This window comes from Mangifera indica, chromosome 3, assembly GCF_011075055.1.
Source record: "Mangifera indica cultivar Alphonso chromosome 3, CATAS_Mindica_2.1, whole genome shotgun sequence".
Lineage (NCBI taxonomy): Eukaryota > Viridiplantae > Streptophyta > Magnoliopsida > Sapindales > Anacardiaceae > Mangifera > Mangifera indica.
Genome location: NC_058139.1, coordinates 20614409 through 20629302, shown reverse-complemented (window position 1 = coordinate 20629302; position 14894 = coordinate 20614409). Strand labels below are relative to the sequence as shown.

The following is a 14894-nucleotide window of genomic DNA, read 5'->3' as shown; positions in this document are numbered from 1 at the left end:
TACATGTTAGACTTCGATGTAATACCAGACATGAACTTTTTGAGCAAATATAGAGCAGAAATAGACTGCAAAAAGAAGAAGGTTAGATTCAGTTTGGATGATGGTGAGTAGTTTACATTTGAAAATGATCGAATCTTTAGCATCAAGGCTAAGAAAATGTTAAGTAAGGGATGTATGGCGTGTTTGATGCACATGGTTCAAAAATTAACAAAGATAATTTTAGTCATAAAAAATATATAGTATTTACTTGGCCCCAAAAACAATACCAATTTCTAAAGCATACTATAAAATAGCCCCAACTGAATTGTAGGAACTAAAGAAACAATTACAAGAACTATCGAATAATGGATTAATCAAATAGAGCCACATACCATAGGGTACAACAATCCTTTTTGTAAAAAAGAAAGATGGATCAATAAAGGTGTACATTGACTATAAGAAGTTGAATAAGGTGACGGTGAAAAATAAGTACTCGCTCTTGAGGATTAATAATTTATTTGACTAACTCAAAGGTGCCTTAGTGTTCTTTAAGACAGATTTTAGGTTAAGATATTACCAAGTTAAAGTAACAGAACAAGATATACCCAAGACTGCTTTTAAAACTAGATATGAGCATTATGAGTTTATGGTCATGCTTTTCGAATTAACCAATGTCCTAGTAGTATTTATAGACCTCATGACTAGACTGTTCTAGGATTGTCTAGATAAGTCCGTAGTGGTATTCATTGATGACATCTTGGTTAACTCTAGAACTCGAGAATAATATGAGAAACAATTGAGATTTATGCTCTAACGACTGAGAGAGAGAGAATTGTTTACACAGTTCTCTAAATATGAGTTATAGCTAGATAGAGTGGCATTTTTGGATCATATGGTTTCAGTAGATGGCATATCAGTAGACCCCTATAACATTGAGATGGTGCTACAATGGCATAGGCTTAAGATCGCTAAAGAGGTCAAAAGTTTTTTGAGATTGGCAAGCTATTACAAATGTTTTATTGAGATATTCGTCAAGTTAGTTTGACCTTTCATAAAGTTAACATGCAGAGAGATTCCTTTTAGATGGTTAGCGGCCTACAAACAAAGTTTCCAAGAATTAAAAAGAAGATTGACCTCAGGTCCTGTCTTTGCCTTGCTAGAGAAGGGCGAGAATACAAATGGCTCATATCAAGGTTTGGGAGTATTATTGATGCAGAAAAGGAAAGTTATAGTTTATGTTTCCCATCAGTTAAAGGAGTATGAGACCATATACCCAACTCATGATCTTGAGTTGGCAATTATGATGTTTGCACTTAAGGTATGGTGGTATTACCTGTATAGGGTCAAAAGTAACATATACATGAATCACAAGAGTCTTAGGTAAAGCAAATGTACTTACAGATGCCTTGAGATAGAAAAGCATTCCTATCACAGATTATTATTTCTTGTAAGTTATAGTAGGAGTTGGTAGATAGTAGATTGAGGTCATCACAAAGTAGTTGATAGGTCTCTAAATTCAATTGACCCTTCTAGATGAGATTTGTATAACATAGGCTTCAAATAAAGGAGGTCTACAGATTAGACAAAAGACAGTTGAGAATATTGAGAATAAGTTCAATATGGCTGAAGACATCTTGATGTTCCAACAAAGGATATGTATTTCTCAAAGAGATAAGAGCCTAGTAGAAGTGTACAATTCCCTTTACATGACCCATCTTGGGAATGTAAAGATGTATCAAAATTTGAGAAAGATGTTCTGGTGGCCAAGAATGAAGAAAGACATTGCATTCTTTATGACTAAGTGTCTTATATGTTAGCAAGTTAAGGCTAAACATCAGAGGCTATTAGACTTTTATAGCCTTTTAGCATTCTTAAATGAAAGTGGGAACACATATTGATAGATTTTGTGATTGGATTTTTTAGGGTCAAAGGTGGCTATAATGCATTATAGGTTATAATGGATTAATTCACCAAGTTGGCATATTTCCTAATAGCTAGAGACACCATGAATATTGATCAGTTAGATCAGATTCACGTGAAAAAGATTATCAAACTTTATAGAATACTTATAATGATAGTATCAGATCGAGACACTAGATTTGTCTTAGCATTTTGACAAAGTATGAAAAACTTCTTAGGTATGAGATTGGTATTTAGCACAACATATCATCCTTAGACCAATAGACAAACTAAGAAAGTCAATAAGGTGATTGAGGATATGTTAAGGGCTTATTGCCTAGATAAATGAGTGAGTTGGATGGAAGTGTTGTCACTGGTGAAGTTTGCTTATAATAATAGTTATCAGGCAACCATCAAGATGACTCCTTATAAGGCTTTGTATGGCAAGAGATGTAAATCACCATTACACTAGGATGAGATAAGAGTGAGAGATGTCTTACCTTAGTCATTAGGACTTGAGCTGACCTAAAGGATAATTGAGGATTAGAGGATGATCAAAGAGAGGATAAAGCAAGCCTAAGAATATAAAAAGAGTTATACAAATCAGAGAAGACACGATCTTTAGTTTTAGGTGGGTGATAAGGTGCTCGTTAAAGTAACCCCTTATAGACATGTTATAAGATTTGATAGGAAAGGCAAGTTAGTGCTGAAATTTGTCGAACACTTTAAGGTATTAGAGCGTGTAGGTAAGGTTGCCTACTAGCTTGTGATACTAGTAAGCATGGATTACATTTATGATATGTTTCATGTATCGCTATTAAGCAAGTACATTAGTGATCCCACCCATGTGCTTAGTGTTAGGGATATTGAGCTAGAAAATGTCTTGGTCTATGAGGAACATCCAATTTAAAATTAGACTGGTAAGTTAAGGAGCTTAGATATTTCTTTGGAGAAATCACTGAATTGAGGAAGCCACATAAAAGGTTAAATAGGATATGCGATAGAAGTTCCTACACTTGTTTGAGTGAACTTCGAGGACGAGATTCATATAAGGACGGGAGGATTGTAACACCCATAAGAAAGCCTAAAGGCATTTTAGTTTTTTTTCTAGTTTTTAAATTAGGTGAGTAATGATTTTCAAGCGTAAATACCCTTGCATGATCAATAGAAAGTCAATTAGTGGATTAGATTATGATCGCAACAAAATAGAAAGTTGTTTTAGTTCTGCAACTAAACATAAGGCAATGTATGGCTTATACACACCCTTGTATCGTGTTTTAAAATTAAAATAAAAACACAATAAACCTTTATTCTCTCATACTCTTTTGTTTCCCAATCGTTGAAAAGTGAGAAAAGACGTTATAGTTTCCTGAAGAGTCATCACTAATCATCTAAGTCACCAGTTTTAAGGAGAATGCATCGACAAGCATAGGAAGACAAGTGGTGCGTCTAGCTTGACTTCAGTTTATTAAGCATGATTCATTGTTATAGGAATTTTTAGAAGGATTTCTTGTATGATTCATTGCCTAAATATGTTGTTTTATAATTTGTATTACTGGAATACTTGATAATAAGCTATTAGAGGACAAGAAATTCATAAAAGACATAAATAAGGTACCCGATTGTGTGGATGATGGCGCAAACTCAAATCGAGTCAAATTTGAGTCGAAAGTCAACAACCTTAAGACTAGTGTCACACAACTAGGAATTTGCCAATTATGTGTGTAAATGACGATAATTATGCAAGTAATAGTGTTGGATACCCATGAAATACATTTTACATTCAGTGTCGAGGTATATAGCCACTTAGTTTAATTCAAGTGTATATGGTAAGAATTTGGCTTTAGATATTCATCACATGATTAGCGAGATCCACCACATAAATACCTAAGCTAAGGGTTATCTCTAAATGATTAGTCAGTAATTCCAATTAGCTTATGTGGTAAGAAAAAATGTTGCTATCAAAGATTTCTCATGTGGTCAAGGTGTCCTAGTTAGATAACCCAATAGGCCATTTGGCATGTATGCAAGACATAATAGTAGCTTTCACCAGGGCATCAGATATGTCAATTTTAGCTTGGGTCTTCATGACTTCCAAGGTGTCATAGTGTGATCACATTTAGCTTACAAATAGAACTCATGTTTTATAATCAATTATTTATAATAGTTTTGGGTGTCAAAAGATCACCACTTATTGAGTTTTATACATGCATTTCCTTTTGTATGTTTGCAAGTAAAGTGAGTAATGAGGCAGACGGGGGAACCAGCAATCTAGTTAATAGCTATATAAGCAGAGAGGTATTTTGTTATTCAGTTTTTATCAAACATATAGTTTTTTATTATTATGTATGTTTATTATTGTCATTGTTGCTAGAATTTTCAGACATATAATATCACATAGGCATTGATTAATAAAGTTCTTTTTATTACATCACTTTTTTGCATGTTTTATAATTATGATCATGCATTAACATTTTCAAATAGCTCAATTGTGCACGCCTCTTTTGGTATATTCCCATCAGGGGTATGCATTTGGATAAGGGTGTTATAGTGGGACTATTTAAGGTGTTAGAGTATATAAGGTTGCCTATTAGCTTATGTTGCGAGCAAGCATAGATCGCATTCATAACATGTTTCATGTATTGTTTTATGCAAGTATATCAATGACTTGTTTCATGTGCTCAAAGTTGAGGATATCAAACTCGAGGATAGTTTGGCGTATAAGGAGTGCTCAGTTTAGATCCTTGACTGATGAATCAAAAAGCTCTGATATAGGTAGATCCCCTTAGTTAAAGTTTTTTGAAGGAATCACCAAGTTGAAGAAGCACATGGGAAGCCGAATAGAACATAAGGCAATAGTTCCTATACTTTTTAAGTGAATTTTAGGGACAAATTTCATATGAAGAGTGAGGACTATAATACCCATAAGTAAGCCCAAGGGCATTCTAGTCTTTTTCCTTGTTTGAATTGAGTTAATAAATGTATTCAAAAGGGATGCACACCTATTTGAATTTTGAAATTGTGATCGTGTATGCCCCAACAAAATTTCCATAGTTAGGTGACACAATAAACACACGTGTACTATAGGTATATGTTTGTGTGTTGCGTCCAGGAGGAAAAATAAAAAGATACATTAACCTAATTTTTTTACTATATTTTTTATGCATCTACTCATTTATCAGAGGCAGAGAGAGAGAAGAGGTTCTTGGTTATCGGAGGAAGTTGTCAATCTCCAAAATTTATTGTAGCAATGTGAAAAATTGTTTGTATGTCGAAAGACAACTTGTAGCTCGATTTTCTTTGAAAAAGATGTTATGACATGATTAGTTCAGTTCACTAAATATATTGATTATTATTGATGATTGAAAGCATGTTCTTACTAGGCTATTCAAGTCATAAGATTGATAATCACGATAGTAACTATGTTAAAAAGAATGAGGCCATGTTTGATTAGTGTGCCGATTTTAATTTTTAATGTTATAAATGTTTACATGCTTATAATGATGATAGACTACTTTAGGCAATTTAGAAACTTGTTTGAGACCTATATATGTGTTGGTATTGACCCATAATGGGTTGAGGGCATAAAACATCATAGGTTTGCAAATCCTAAATCGCGATGCACATTTATGTATCTATATACAAATAGGAAAACTTTGTAAGTAACGTTTCATCTTGAGAAGAAGCATACACAATTTTGTGGTATGAGAAACACCTCCATGTATGTCTCCTTTGATAGTAGATGTCATGCTAGAATTTAGACACACTCATGTAGATAGTTAAATGACCATTTTACCCTTGACTAAACGTATGAAATGGAAAGAAGAAGGAAAGAAAGAAAATAAGACCTTAGCAAGAAAGGCAAAGAGGTTAATGATAAAACAGGTGTCTGACTATATGGAAAATGACATAAACCCCAATCGAGTCAAATCTAGGTCAAAAATTAAAAAAGTTAAGAAAAATGATACATATCCAAATAGTTACCAACTGTGCGCATAAGCGGCAATGTACGTGACAGCAATAAGGCTAAATACCTATGAGATGTATCATGCACTCGATGCCAAGACACATTAGCCACTTAGCTCAACTTAGTTCAGGTGTACATGGTAAAGGATTATGACATTTTAGATATTCCTCATGTGGTTAAGAGGATACATAACATATATACCTATGGTAGGGGTCATCCTAAGATGTTTTTAAATAACAGTTTCGTAGCTAGCGTATATGGTAAGGGAAAGATTGTGGCCATATTTCCCTATGTGACCAAGGTATCTCAATTAGCTAGCCTATTAGATCGCATGGCATGTGCCCAAGGCATGACAATAGTAGACACATAAGGTGTCATATGTTTTCACTAAGGCATTAGATATGCCAATTTCAGGGCATGAGGGTGTCGAGTTGTGACCATGTCCAAATTCATAAGTGGAACACCCAATTTAGTAGTTGTATGCATTATTCAGGGTGTCGAGAGGTCACTGATTTACTACGTTTTTTCATTCATGCATTCTTTCTATGTTGTTTCACAGGTAGAGGTAAGTAACAGGGCATACGGAAGAGTCAACGATCCAACAAACTAGCTGCATGAGGTGAGGGCCAAAAGTGTCATTTTGAATTTTTTTTTGTATTTGTGTTTTTTATTATGCATATTAATAGTCTTTAGTTATTTTTTAGACGCATCATTTATAATTATGTCAGAAGTTATTTCATACATTTAAAATATTTATTCAGATTTCACCTTTTCGCACACGTTAGTAATTATTATCATGCATTTATTCTTCTCTATTTTAACTAAGAAAGCAAGTTATGCATGCTCTGGGTCATATTCTATGTTGGAGTATGTATCTAGAAAAGGTGTTACATGATTAAACATCATCATTACCATTAGAGTCATCTTTATCATCATCTACATATATCTTTTAATACTAACATACCTCTAATAAGTGTGATTATTGTTGTTAATGGAAACAATATGTTTGGTATCGAAAGTAGCAACCTAACACCTGTAGAGGAATATTTTTATCTCTCATGCCAATCATTATTGAAATGTATACAAATGTATATTAACAATAAAACTATGTACATAAACAAATACAAATAATGTGTACAACTTTATGTATAAACAATAGTATATCACCATGTAGCTGGGTATTATTTTATCTCTAATTTAAAATTGGTCAAAAGACTATTTCCCACCTAAGTTTCAATGCAAAGACAAATACACACCTGCGGGGTTTCAAAAACTCAAAAGCCCACCCATGGACCAATTGTTGTTAAAATTTTATGTTAGAGCTAAAGGTAAAATTGTAAATTTTTCACCCTAAATCCCCAAGGTTTTTCTCCCTTCTCTGGCAATAGTAGTAGCCATCATTGCCATAGCTGGAGAGGGAGAAAACCCTAGGGATTTTGTAGGGTGGGGTGGTAGGGCGGGGAAGGGGCAAGGGTCGAAATGCGAGTTTTCAAACCTCAAAGGGAAAAATGAGACAAAATTATATATTCCTCCCAAATCTCTAAGGTTTTCTCTCTTCTCCGGCAATAGTGGTAACCATTGTCGCCATAGTTGGAGAAAGAGAAAACCCTAGGGATTTTTTTTTTGGGGTGAAATTATTTTTCAAAATTATGACTAGAGTTGAAATGCGAGTTTTCAATACCGAAAGGAAAAAATGAGATAAAATTATACATTTTAATATTATTGGTAAAATGATGATTTTACCCTTGTCTCTAATATACAATTTTTAACAACAGTTAATCTATGAATAGGTATTTAATTTTTGAAACCCTACAAGTGTGTATTTGTCTTTATATTAAAACTTTGGTGGGAAATACTCTTTTGGCCTTTAAAACTATTTACTCATATAGTAACATACTATTATTTATGCACAAAATTAAGTACACTATTTATACACATAACACTACTCATATATTAATGTATGAAACAAGGTGATTGGTGTATTGTCTTAATTAACCATTAAATAATGCCTATGTTATGTTGGGTTGGTAGACAGGTAACTTGCCCTAACCTAACTTCAATTATACTAGGGATGATGTTAACCTTTTTTTTGTTATCTTGTATGTTTTTCTTTATTGGAAATATATACGAAAATGTAAAAATAGATAAATAAATAATTGTCTATCTCAAACTTTGGTTTAGTCGAATTCCAATTTGGATTAAGAAATAATTCTACTAAGTAGTGTAATTGAGTTGAACCATGTTTATATTTCATAATAATACCAAAAAAAAAATTTGGCTCTGGGTTTTTCGTTTATTTTTTAAATTATGATGTGACTTCATAAAAAAAATGTATGATAATCTTTAAAAAAGCATTTCAACTAAGTTTAAACCTAACTATCCAAACCAAGTTCGAATAAAATTAAATTTAAAATCAATTTTATATTTGAATTGAGATTAAAAATAATTTAACTTTAGATTCAACTTTAAGTCAATTCAAACTCGATTATGTGAATTAGTTTGAATTCAATCTATTTATGAAAACAATAACAATTCAAATTTGATTTATTTGATCTTAACTCAAATTAAATTGTGCCCTAAACCTAAGATATAAACTAACTCAATATGTGTTAAAAAGTGTCTAGACAATGCACAAAAGATAAAATAAACCCATGTTATAGTTATAATTTTAATTCAATACAGATAATAAATGATTAAAAAATGAATTAAAATTATTTACACTAATAACAGATATCATTTTGTGTGTGAACGGATTTTTATTTATTTCTAACTTTAAATCATTCAATTATATAATGACACAATTTACCCAAAAAAAATATATAATGATACATTATTATTATTACATTAATTAATACTTAGAGATAATACGGATATTCATAATATTTACTAATATTCTATCTCTAAAGCTTAACCTAAAATCCATTTTAGTTTTTTTTTTTTTGTAATGTTTAATATCCTTGTTAGTTACCAAACCCTAAAATATTAGTTTTACTAAACAATAAAATTACATGCTAAAACAATGAAAATAAATTTGTGCACAAATAATAATATATCACTATGTGATTGAATGATTTTGAATTAAAAATATAATAATATTCAATTACATAAGAATATGTCAATATTTATACCTTTTTGCATGTTTGAGTTTGCATGATCATGTATTAAATGATAAGATTTTAAATTTAGTAGTTCGGTCATAGGTCATACATGTCTCTTTAGGTTATATTTCGGGTAGGGGTATGTATCTAGAGAGAGATATTATATAGAGTTTGCATACAATAATAGTTATCAAGCAACCATCAAGATGGCTCCATATAAGGCTTTATATGGTAGAAAATACAAATCAGCATTACATTGGGATGATATAGGAGAAAGAGATATCTTGACTTAGTTATTAGGACCAAAGATGACTCAGAGGTTGATAGAGCACGTAAGATTGATAAGAGAAAGGATGAGGCATGCTCAAGACCGTCAAAAAAGTTATTCAAACCTATAAGCATGTGATATTAAGTACGAGGTAGGTGATAAAGTATTTGTTAAAGTAGCCCCTTACAAGGATGTTATGAGATTCGATAAGAAAGACAAGTTAACACCAAGGTTTGTGAGACTATTCGAGGTGTTAGAGCATGTAAGGTTGTCTACTGGCTTGCATTGTCAACGAGCATGGATCCCATTGATGACGTGTTTCATGTATTGTTGTTATACAAGTATATCAATGACCTGACCTATGTACTCAAAGTTGAGGATATCAAGTTCAAGGATAATTTGGCGTATGAGGACTGCTTAGCTCAAATTCTTGCTAGCGAGTCAAGGAGCTTAGATGTAGGTAGATCCCCTTAATTAAAGTTATTTGTAGGAATCATTGAATTGAAGAGGCCACATGACAGGCTGAGCAAGACATGTGGCAACAGTTCTCATAACTTTTTGAGTGAATTTTAGCGACAAAATTCATATAAAAGGAGGAGGACTATAACATCCAAAAGTAAGCTTAAAGGCATTCTAGTCTTTTTCTTGTTTGAATTGAGTTAATAAATGTTTTCCAGATAAAGGCATAATTGTGTGTAGGGGCACACACAGTCATACATCATCGACAGAATTTGAATTTTGAGATAAGATCTAAATCACGATAAAATCGGATGACTTGTATAGTTCGGCAGCATGACACATGCCCATGTGTACATAAATTAATACTTAGAAATAATACAGATATTGATAATATTTACTAATATTCTATCTCTAAAGATTAATGTATAATCATTGTTTTTTTTTTTTTTTAAGGTTTAATGTCCTTGTTAGTTACCAAACTCTATAGTATCAATTTTAGCTAATAATAAAATTATATGCTCAAACAATAAAAACAAATTTATGCACAAACAGTAATATATCACTCTGTGATTGAGTAATTTTAAATTAAAAATAAAGTAATACTTAATTATATAATAATATGTCAATATTTATATACAAATTTATATTTATTATTTGTGTTATTTAAGGAATGGATTGGTGCTCCTTAATATAGGCCTTCTTTTTAAATTCCCGTTAATTACTTATCCATTGACACCAACTTGCAAGGCTGTTGCCGCTTAAAAATAATGGCCTACAAAATTATCCCATATTAGAAACCTCCAAGTATTCGTTCATCGTTGGCAGTGTCGCCTCTATCTAAAAACGACTTGGATCATTAGCTTCTCACCAAGTAAATCTCAACAACATTTCAATCAAATCTCTTATAAACTGTTAAGAACTCTATTATTTTTTCTTTGACTGTTTCTCTTTGTAGAATTTGGCCGGACACAATCCACCACGGTGTCTAGTCTTCCGCATAAATTTCTTTTTCTAGTTTATAAAAGTTGTAATAGAGATGCATATATAACCATTAGTGTTTGTGTTGCTATTACAGAATCTGCTAACATGATGATTTGATTGAACATTTTAGTGCAGCAGTTCTTGTGAAGCGTAGCTTCTCTATTTGTTTTGTATTGTAGTGTTGCCACTTTTATTTGCAAGTGTACTCGTGGTAGATTTGTAATTTTCGTTCACTGCAAAGAGATATGAATTCTTGCTTCTAGTTTCCATTCTCTCTCTCCTCTGCAAATATCAGTGATTAAATTGCCTCTTAATATGCAAGTTCTGAAGCTAAACCCATATGTGTTTCTTCTTAATGTTAAAAAGAAGACGAATGTGGTGATTGTTGTGATCTTCAGTCATCTATTAATGACAAGAGAAAAGAACTTTATCCTCACACAAAGTTAAGGGTTTTAGTGTGCTTCTCTTCATAGATGGCCAATAAGATTCTTCATTAAAATGATGAACGGAAAATTTCCTACATAGACAAACATTAATTATAGTTTTAATTTAATTAAATCAAATAATTAAATACTTTAATGATAGTTTACAGATAGATTTAAGTAACTAATAAACACAAGTTTAGTATACGTGTGTCATGATTAGTGTGGGATTTAAGGACTTTGATCCCATTGATGAAATCTATTATATATAAACTAGATACTCTTACTGAAACCATACAATATAACTTTATTGATTGAAAGTTATCTTTTAGAGAGGTTTCAGGAGCGAAAGATTAGTCATACCAATGCAAGTAATCTCAACAACGTCATAAATTCAAAATTTCAGATTGTATGATGTTCCAAGTATTTTCAAAATCCTAAAGTTTTTAATTCAATGTTTTATAGCCTACATGTATATCCAGTGGAATTAGAATTGAATGATTTAATGTTTGTTTATGTAAATAAGATCTTACATTTAAAATATTCAAATAGTGGTAATGAATTGGGTGCCTAGGCTGCTTAGGAAACAGACACAATCTCATGATTCTTTAAAACTACCTTTAACCGAATGCTCTTAACAAACTCTAGGCCCCAAAGATAACTATCACCTCTATATAAGGCGCCATTGTTGCATAGAGTTTTTCACTTGAGAGATGGCACCAGAACTACTGCTCGTAGTAGAAGCGTTACTGTGTCTTCATCAATTTACAAGGAGGGGTAACTTGATAATCTTAACAAGGCTACCGCATGTCTTTATCTGCACATACCGCTTCGGCCAACATACCCAAGTAAATATCACTTTCTTGGATCAATTATGGTAGCTTAGATCAGAAATTTTGTGAAAGAAAATAACCACAGAAGTTTATTGATTCACATGTTCATTTCTTGTGGAATAGTTGGAATTGCTTTTTTGTGTATTGGTTTCTTTACAATCTTGTGTAATAGGCTTAAGTTTTTATTTTTTGTTCTTGGCTTGGTATGTTCGGTTGCAAAGAAAACTATAGGGGAAATATAATAAGAATCCTTGTATTTAGAAGAATTGAAGCTTTCTTATCTCCCTCTACATTTTCAGCCTTCCCTTCTGAAATTCTTTGTTCGGTTGTGATTTTTTCCCTTTTTCTTAAAGAATTCACATCAATGAAAATGATGGGGTTTCAAGGCATTTTTAAGTTTTCAGATTTCTTTATTTACAAACAATCTTGCTTGGTGTTTCATTTGAATTTCTTGAAACATTGTATGGTAGTAGGGGTTTTCCTGGAGACTTAATGTATGTAAGTCATGTGCTTTACCAATCTTGACACTGCTACTGCATGTCTTTATCTGCACTTACTGCTTTTCCCAACATACCCAAGTAAATAAACTTTCTTGAATCAATTATGATCGCTTGGATGAGAGAAATTTTGTATAAGAATTGCTCATTTCTTGTGAAATGATTGGGAATTATGCTTTTGTGTGTGTCAATTTCTTTACAATCTTGAGTAATGTGCTTAAGTTTTTATCTTTTGTTCTTGGCTTGGCATGTTTCGTTGCCAAGAAAACTATAGGGTTAGATTCTATATCCTTGGATTTTGAAGAATTGAACTTTTCTTATCTCCCTCAACATTTTCAGGCTTCTCTTCTCCCTTTCCCTACAGAATTCACAAGAATGAAAATTATGTGGTTTCAAGACATTTTAAAGGTTTTCAGTTTTTTTTTTTTTTTGAACAAATAATCTCGCTAGGTGTTTTATTTGAATTTCTTGAAACATTGTATGGTAGTAGGGACTTCTTGGAGACTTATTGTAATTCATGTGCTTTACTATGATATTTCAATACGCTAGATAAATCTCATATCAACAAAATATAATAAAAATGTTGAGTTTAGAGGTGCATCTCACATTGCTGAAATTGTTATGAGTTCTTTAAGATATCAAATCGTCTTTTGGGTGAATGCAACCAGATACATATTTTTGGTAAAACAAATTTCCTACCATTTTTAAACAACCAGATACATATTTTTGGTGAATGCAACAGGGACAAAGAAAATATGTTTGATAGCCTCCAAGCTTGAGGACAATCAAGGCCAATTCATCCAGTGGCCTAAGGTTCAACTGCTTTCATCGGTTAAATTTACTTGTCACAAATTCTAGTTACGCATTTCCTACTAATACTTTCATCTTCACTGTCTCCAAGGTTCAAAAGCCTAATTTTGGAAAACCCAACAAAGGCCTGGGGATACAAATATTCACTCTAGTGATTCTCTTTCTGGATTTTCTTCAAGTTTTGGGCTAAGATATAATCATATCACACCTTTTTCACTTAGCATTCCTCTTAATATCACCAAAATGTCATGGAAATGCAGCGAGGATACAATTGGTCACTTATTTTTCCTTTATTATCTTTTTATTTTTAGGAAGTTTGTTTAGTTAAAAATTACAGTGTTGTTCATGTTGGACATATACAATATCGCTTCATTTTACAACTGGTACCAGGAATAGAAAAACAAAACTTCTTAATCTCTTTATCTCTACTCCCTGCCAAATGGGGGGAAACAAAAAGCATGCATACACATATACCTACAAATCAATTGCACCCTTAGGATCAGCTGCTTTTGCTAATTTTGATGAGGACTTTAAGTTGAGAATTGTGACGCAAAAGCCAAACAGATTTGTTTTTATGATAACTAGTTATGTTGTAACATGATCCATTCATTTAATTAAATAAGCATTTTTCTAAAATAGACGAAAAGGTTATCATAGAAATTCAACCACTCTTTTTCAAACCCCTATCCAAAATCAAGACATTCTACTACTCACACTTTACTTGAGCTATCTCAACAAGTTACTAATCACATAACTGTAGAAGTAAGTTTCAAAAAAATGGGTCGAACCATGTTTAAAAACCTAACTAATTGTCTAATCCTCACTTCATTTAATTTACCTCTCACCATAACAGATAATAAGATTAACCAATGCTTATCTTAAGGCTGAATTTGAATTGAATTAAATTGGTCGTAAAATTCGGCTCAACTCAGCTTGGTTTAAATTTGAATCAAGTTTGAGCAAGATAAGTTTCAAAAAACCAACTTCACATCGATAACTCAAATTTGTGACTTAGATTCGTGGTTCAATGTTCGCCACTCATTTACAAAACGACGTCCTTTTACCCATTATTGGAGAAAACGACATCATTTGGTAGGGAGGAGAGATATAGAGACTATGAAGCTTTGTTTTTCTATTCTTAATACTTGCTACAAAATGAAGCAATATTGTTTATGTCCAACATGAACAACAGTGTAATTTTTAACTGAACACATTTCCTACAAAAAAAAAAAAGATAACAAAGGAAAAATGAGCGACAAACTACAACATCTTGGTGACATTACGAGCAATGTTAAGTGGAAAAGGCGTGATATAATTAATCTTAGCGCAAAACTTAAAGGAATTTCAGAAAGGTCATCTCTACAATGAAGATAATAAAGGAAGCCCTTCATTTTCGATCACAGTCTTGCTAGGGTATCTACATTTTTTCTTGTTTTCTTTATTAGCTATATATTTCTTCATAATTCCTCACAAAGATATCATAAAATGTAGAATTGAAAGCTCAATTTTGATTATGTTTCCTCGATTTTTTATCTGCACTGGCTCTTAGATGGATGGTTTTAATTCATTTTTCTCTCTGCATTTTACTAAAATGAAAAATTAATGACATGAAAATCTGCATTTTTAGGATTTTCTAAATGGGGTTTATTAGTCACAGATTCCATCCAAACAAGCTAATTTC

At 32.1% G+C, this 14894-nt stretch overlaps 1 protein-coding gene across 4 annotated transcripts in view; it reads right to left on the bottom strand.

Annotated features, from left to right (window-relative positions):
* Positions 1 to 14894, bottom strand: part of LOC123211675 (protein WVD2-like 3) — a 42800-nt gene that overhangs the window by 23468 nt on the left and 4438 nt on the right. The window contains exon 5 of one of the 4 annotated variants that reach the window (XR_006501449.1): positions 11782 to 11890. The exons of 2 other annotated variants lie outside the window; for them this stretch is intronic. The gene's annotated coding sequence lies outside the window, so the exon portion shown is untranslated. Of the gene's footprint in view, positions 1 to 11781; positions 11903 to 14894 lie in introns of those variants that run through there. One more of the 4 variants, XR_006501450.1, reaches the window with a different exon arrangement.